Raw genomic sequence first — 7,858 nt, forward strand, 5'->3', positions numbered from 1 at the left:
GTGGCGGGATACTTCACTGCAGCGGATGACTATGTGAGCTGTGGGCCAATAAACACTGTTGATTGGATCACGTAGCTGCAACGCTTCACAGATTACAGTTGGTGCTGGTAAAGGTGTTTTGTAGTGACTCCATCTTGTCTTGAGTAAACGTGATCATAACGTCATAATTCATCAGTCAGAAGCTGACTTACTTTGTAACTTTGGATCAGGTTTGGTTTTAATGGAGCCTGTTGGAATGTAAACAGAGTGACATCACATGAATACGGTCTTCATTAGTCCAGTGACAGTGTTGGTCTGCATCGGTCAGCGTGCTGCAGATGAAGCGTGTCTGTGTTTGTGGTATATCACCTCTCAGCTGAAGAGGATTATTCAACATGAGAGAATCAGAAGCGACTATACGGGCATCGTTAGGATTCTCTCCATACTAGTACTCTTTATCGATACTCTTATCGGTTGTTTTTGATTATTTTGTGAAAGCAAATATAACTTTTATAGATCCCTGATGACGTTTTTGCCGATCATTTCTGATCCATATTGTTGTTTGATTATAGAAGCTGGTCTACAACGATCCAGACGATCTGAAGTCAGTAAACCATCAACAACTATATATATTATCCTTTTACTTTGTTCAATGACTATAACATAGTAATAAGCTGATTCCCACTTCCCAGCTGTCTTCAGTAGTAACTCTGAGCTCCGTGTCTGAGGGGAAGTCCTGCTGTTTAAAGGTCACCGTGAGTCGTTGTACCTTCAAAGGCCTTTCTCACTATTTCATAGAGCAGAATTGAGGTAAATAGTCATTAAATGCATTAATTGAGTTCCGGTAAGCCTGTACATTGAAACTGTTCTTTAAACTTGCTGTCATCATTATTTACTTATATTGTACTTTACTTTGTTTTCATTGTCCAATGAGAGGGGAGGACAAAAATCTTCAAGGATAAACAGACACAACACATACTGCTGTGTCAGAGGTCAGCCAGCTGTTAGCTGTTAGCTATTAGCTGTTAGCTGTTAGCTGTTAGTTGGGTCTGACGCTCGGCTTTGCAGTGAGTGACGACATTGTTTTATGATTTTTTTGTTCCAGATCAATAAAAACTATGATATGTGACAGATTAAACACAACGGTGACTCAGCTGGTTTCAGTCCATAAAAGCTTTTCCATTTGCTGCTCTGAACACTTTGTCTGTTTGTTGAAGTGAGCAGTGACAGACACCATGACGAACCCAACACCACCAGTACACAGTAATAGTATAGTAATACTATAATGTACTAAACTATAATACTATGATACATACTGGTGCTGTCACTTCTGTAAACAGTCAAGAATTCATTCCAACTTTGTCATATTAGGAATGAATTAATATTATTATTACACTTATTAGAAAAACCACATCAGCATTAGTTTGCACATAGTTTACATTCTTTTTTATATATTATAAAAACAAAAATCAACCAACGGCAGCACTTCAAAGCTGTTATTCTGAAATGAACCTCTGGTTGAAAGCAACACGTTTATGTCGTCTTTGTTGAAAAAAAGACACAAAGAAACATTACTTGAAGCTGTCAAGATGGATTTTTGTGTGATACGTTATCACCAAATCCATAATGAACATTAACCCTCACATTAAAATGTGATTTTGCCATCACATTTTTCTCTGTCGCCTCGATTTCACTGCAATATATTTAATGTTTTTAGAGTAAACGGTAAAAATGTTTATGATGAAATATCACAATTTTAAGCTTTGATTTGGCTGCTTTTTTTGACTGAAGTGCGTTTGTGGCACATGATGTGTTTGAGGACCGTAGGACAGATGAATATCTGACGATAATGACTTTTTACAGCCTCTGGCTGGGATTAGCGCTGCAGTTTTGGCGATTTCTGAAAGAAAACAAGTTTTTCAATCAAATTTGGGGTTCAGAGGGTTAACAAAAATTACTCATTTAAATATCTTTAGATCATCACTGGCTCACAGGTTGAGTGATTAATTAGCTTCCACTCGCCCTGTGAACCATCTTAGCTTGTGTCATTATTGTATCAGCTCACAGGAAGCTCGGCTGCTGGGGAGGGATTATATTTTAGCATTGCGTGTTGGTATTAGTCGACCCGAAGACGCTCCGAGATCAACGACTTACACATTCTGCCTTCATTGGGCTGCGATGACACGCGAGCCGGTCGGTTGCGTGCAGCCGGATGGATGGGGGAGGGGGGGGCAGGGGGCAGATTAGGACAACTCTCGCTGCACTCCTGTGGTTTAGGAGGACGGGGCTCGCTGCACTCCTGTGGTTTAGGAGGACGGGGCTCGCTGCACTCCTGTGGTTTAGGAGGACGGGGCTCGCTGCACTCTTGTGGTTTAGGAGGACGGGGCTCGCTGCACTCTTGTGGTTTAGGAGGACGGGGCTCGCTGCACTCCTGTGGTTTAGGAGGACAGGGCTCGCTGCACTCCTGTGGTTTAGGAGGACGGGGCTCGCTGTGAAATTAAACATCCTGGACTCAAGCGGTGCTAATCTGCTCTTATTAATTGTGTTTGCTTGAGGACGGGGTGACCATATGATGAACACAGGGACTACAGGGAGGAGGGGGGCGTTCACTGTGGGTTTAATTAGAAAGGGAAACTCTGGAGTTATCAAACGTCACAGAGACTAAACAGACACTTCAAATATTCCTGCACAAAGACGTATTCATGAGGTAGTAACGGAGCGTAGTCGCTCTGTGATCTATACTACATGTTGCACTGTCAACAATCAAATCCCTGTTTAAGTTCACAGGACGATAGCAGCACCGCTAACGGCTAACGAACCACGGTTCCGTTGAGTTACATTATGATGTGTTCAGGCTCTGTTCAGTGAAAATGAGTGTTGGGTGAAGCTAAATCATAACGTTATCTTGATGTGTTCACATGTAATCTGAGAAACTTTATACACATAGCTGTTTGGAGGCAACACACAAACAAAATTTGATTCATAATTAGTTGTATTCATCAAAGTTGTACATTGATAGTGTAACAGGATTGTACAGAGGTCACAGGGAATAGTGGCAGCACAGCAATCAGAGGCTGATCTGCAGTTTTCAGGATCTTTAATTAAATAAACTCCAAGAAACACAAAAACAGCAAAGCTAGCTCAGTCCAGAGCTCTAGCACAAAACTAGACAGAATAAACTGTTCCAGCCGGGCCGCTAGCCGGCTTACTGCTCTCAACTGTCTCCAGCCCTGGAGCTCTTAGCAGCATGCTCTCAGCATGCTCTCCTCTGATCAGCTTTCCTGCTTCACATTGATTCACCTCCCTGATGAGGAGATCAGCTCCAGGTGTGTCTCCTCCCACACCTGATCCCAATGCTCTCCTGAGGGAGTGGGTGGAGCCTCTAATTATCCTGGACCTCAGCCCCCTACAATGCAATCCTTAATATCAGTTTATCAGAAGACCAGAGACGTATAGCGATCTGTCTCTTTTATACTTTTTCAGTATAGTTCCTCAGAGAGCCTCCGTTCAGACTGTGGAGGTCAGACAGAAGAAAGAGTCAAACCCGCTGAGAGTCGTCGACTTCTCCCTCCGTCTTCCTGCCATACTCAGTATTGCCTCCATCGATCTGTCTCCGTCTCTTCAGGGCCTCTCGGTTCCCCTGCTGGACCCACATCCGTTGTCTCCGGCACATCGAAGGCTTCAGTATTGGCTGCTGCATTTCCCTTAAAGCCCTCACACCAACACTGTCACGTCCCATCTTCTCTGAACAATGAGCTCACATTGACCCGCTGTTTGCTTTTTTTTCTCCTCCTTCTGAAATCGTGGTTCTGGTTCTGCGGTCGCTGCTGTATTGATCTCTGCCTTTGTGAACAAGTCTTTTCACCTGTTCTTACCTGCTGTGGAAGGAACAGAGGCGTCCGCAAATAACAGATTAGGTTGTTCTGGCTTGTATATGATAATGTGTGTGTTTTGGTGGAGCATTATAAAACTGTCAATAGCACTGTTTCTTCTTGCCATTTCTCTCTCTCTCTCTCTCTCTCTCTCTCTCTCTCTCTCTCTCTCTCTCTCTCTCTCTCTCTCTCTCTCTCTCTCTCTCTCTCTCTCTCTCTCTCTCTCTCTCAGCTTCCTGCAATTATTCATTCTTGGAGCTCTCTCTGTTTCCTCTGTTCAAGGTCAGACTGGCTCACCTGGAGCAGATAGAGGAGTGTTGATTTCATTACAGTCATTTAGCAGACACTTTTATCCAAAGCAACTTACAATTCAGAGTCTATCACATTTCTACACCGTAGGCACAGCTACGGGAGCAATTTTGGGGTTGAGTGTCTTGCTCAAGGACACATCAACATGCAACTAGCGGAGCCGGGGTTCAAACCACCGACCCTCTGATTGAAAGGCGGCCCTGCTATCGACTTAGCCACAATCTCCAAAATTGATTTCACGAGGAGACTGCATGCACACATTTTAATCTCTTGCTGTCAGTGTGCCCTGAAAAAATATTTTGTGCATTTAAACATTAAAAAGGCTTCGCTGTTTCCATTTCTACCAGCCAATCACATAACTGTTCGAAGCCGTCTGATTCGACTTTGTTCTTTCATTTACATTTCACATTTCAGAAGTTTATAAGAAAGAACTGATCAGATCTTCACTGGCTGATCGTTTGCTTATTTAAATTTAAACTTGTTTAAATTTCTACCTAAAACAAGACAGCAAACAATGCACAGAAAATGCCAAAAGCAAGTATTCTTTTCCTGTGTTCCGTTGTGCTATAGTGTTGCATCATGATAGATTATCCTTGAATCCTTGAAAACGACTAACGACTAATTGTTTATTTTTGATCTTAGTCGACTCAGATTTCTTTAGTCATTTAGTAGTTTTTGCTGAATGACACTCGAGCACATCTCTACTAAATGTTTAAAGTTGTGCTTTTACAAGATTCTTTGTGGAGAAACTTGGTTTCACAGAACCGTCGATTAAAAACAACTATCATCAGTTAGTCGACAAAATGTTCTGAGTGTTAGTTGACCACAGATTCCTCTCGTCAACGACAGCCCGAGTTACTAGCCACGTTCTTCTGTTGACAGCAAAGACACTTTGTATGTTTCGGATCTGTGGTCCGTCGGCACAATAGGCATTGCTTTTGGGATAACGGTCCATCAGACAAATGGGACCATGTTTTGGACTATTGGGGTTTTGAATTAATAGCCGTGAAATCATTGCATCTTTGTTTCACACAGACTATTTTGGAGCTTGCGGGTATAGAAGAAAAACCCCACTGTGTCCTATTTGTACTTCTTTAAACCAATCACAGAGCAAAACAGATAGCGGACGTATTGGAAGGGGAGTCAGACTTCTTGTTACTGGACTGGAGTTCCTCTTCCTAAAACCCAAGAACACTACGTCAGTGAAAGGTAACCGGGTTGTTTCTGTCATCGGAAGTCTTGGTGACCTTTAAAGTGTGGCCGTCTACCTGCAGCTTTCCCTCTTTCTTTCCCCTCCGTAGACGTTTTCTCCAAACTCGAGGAATCGGTGCCTCCATCCTGTGTCCTCTCCTTCCTCCCCACTCACCTCACCTCCCTTTCACCCTCCTCTTCCTCCTCCTTTATCTCGCCGGTGTCATGCGGTTGATCTCGGACAATCTTGCTGTTACCAGACACTGCACTCAGCCGCTCTTAATATTTGATGAAGGATCGAGGCCATCAGCAGCAGCTTTTTCAGTTTTTCATGGCTGACTTTTGTTTTCCGGTGACGCTTTTTGCTCCGTGACCTCCAAAGCATTTCCAAACATTGCTGCAGACGTAAAAGCTTTTACCGTCCTTCGTTCTTATTCTTCTGTCATGGATGAACCCCCAAATCAGGGCAGGAAGTAAACACTTTTCATCCATTTAGAAATCAGCAGGCGTTATTAAAACGTAACCGTACAAACATGAGGGGACGGCTTGACTGCCAAAGTGGAGAAAAGTGTCTTTTAATATTCTACCTTAAATATTATAAAAGCTTCCTTCAAATACATGTTATTCAGTATGTATGAGTCTCGCCGCCACAAAATATTCATTTTTTACCTTGAATTATTTACACAATTACCATCACTTCTCAAATAGTGTCTGCGGCTGTCACTTCCCTCAACTGTCAATGTCTGTCTGTCTAGCTCTAGAATCCAGCCTGAAATATCACAATAGTACCCGACAGACTGACATGAACTCTTGTGTAGTCAGCATGCTGACTGCATTGCACCGCAGCACGAGGCCTCTGCAGAGCTACGAGCACATTTAACAGATGTCAATGCTCAACATGCTGTTTGTTGCTGCATTCTAAACTAAATTTACTGTGAAGAAGCAAGAAAACAAAGAGTGCAACCGGTAAAACGCCATAAACCAACCTCCACAATGACTTGTAATGATCTGTAAACTCATATCTCATATTTAGGGACTACTTTATTGGCTTTATACAAGCCTTTAAAGAAAGAAGTCCAAGTATTGAATGTATTATAAAGAAACAAAGGTTGAATATCCTGTAAACACTTTGATATGACTGCAAAATATTTACTCAAATATAGATTTTTTAAGACTTCCTGTTTCTAAAACATCTAAAAATGAATTGTCCGTCTCTGTAAAATCTTAAGACATTTACAGTACATATTTTATCAGTGAACTGCTACCGTACAAACGTTCAGACGTGCCTTCATTAGGGGCTTGCTTTTGTTTTGCTATTTGAGAGTTCACGGTAATGTGTGATTGAACTTCTTAAAATGAGTATCCATTTAATCCACGAGTAGAGAGCATATGAAAGAAAGTCCACACTGTCTCTCAGTTTTATGTTGGTGCCTGAGACATAAAAGAAGAGAGAATAAAATGGATTAAACAGTAGGACACACGGACGCCGTTTCCAGCCTCTCAGGTCTGTTTAAAGGCAGACAGAATGAAGAGCTGGATTTAGTATCCGGCTCTTTGCCATCACAAACTTCACTGAGGGGGTTTTTTTTGGTCTTGGCCGCCGTTTGTCACCTTGTTTATTCCTCCGGCCTCCTCCGCGGTGAGACCAAATCAAACAGTGTGTCTGGGAGAATTACAGACCCTGAGTCTTGGCTCTGAAACCATAAAAACATGGCACCTTGTAGTGGCTCATTTCCTCCGCTCTCTGCTTTAGGCTCTTAAACCTTTTCTGTGGAGTTCTAGTGCCAGAGGAGCGTCTTGACCTGATGAATGACACCTCGTGTGGTTTCACAGCGTAGTCCATCCTGAAACCCCCTTCAGGGAATATGGAAACTATTTTCCACCTTCTTCCTCCTGTCACTGAAGTTTATTCCTTTGCTTTTTTTTATTCAAATGTCACCTCTCGACACTGAAATGTGTCAGTGTGGATCCAGTGTTTTTCAGCAGTCGTGAATAACCTTCAAATTTACCTGCAAGTCATTCAGTTTTTCTTGCCAAAGGCTGACTCAACACTCATCTACCCCTCCTCTTCCTCTATTATTCGGCCCGGCAGCCAGACAGTGATCTCAGTGAAAGCTTCTCTTTGTGTACCTTTCACTGAACGTCTGACAGAACGTCAGTGCTGCTTATTGCACTGCTGCCGGTGAATAGAAGAAGCTTAAATATGTGTGATGATTTTGTTGCCTAAATCCAACTTTTGGTTTTGTTGCATAAACCTAACTGTAGTTTAGTTGCATAAACCTAACTGTTGGTTGGTTGATGTGTGAGCAGTTGTGTCACGGCAGTTGGTGAAATAGTCACGAAATACATTCTGTTGGTTTTGTGTGCAGGGACACGAATTGTCAGTTTCTTAACGTTTACGTTAACGTTAAAAAAGGTGAAAGAAAAACATGTATGGCTTTAAAATAACTATGAATAGTAAGGTTTAGGCAACAAAACCAACAGTTAGGTTTAGGCAACAAAACCAA

The sequence above is a fragment of the Anarrhichthys ocellatus genome, unplaced genomic scaffold (assembly GCF_004355925.1).
Source record: "Anarrhichthys ocellatus isolate YVR2014 unplaced genomic scaffold, GSC_Weel_1.0 scaffold128, whole genome shotgun sequence".
In the NCBI taxonomy this organism is placed as follows: domain Eukaryota; kingdom Metazoa; phylum Chordata; class Actinopteri; order Perciformes; family Anarhichadidae; genus Anarrhichthys; species Anarrhichthys ocellatus.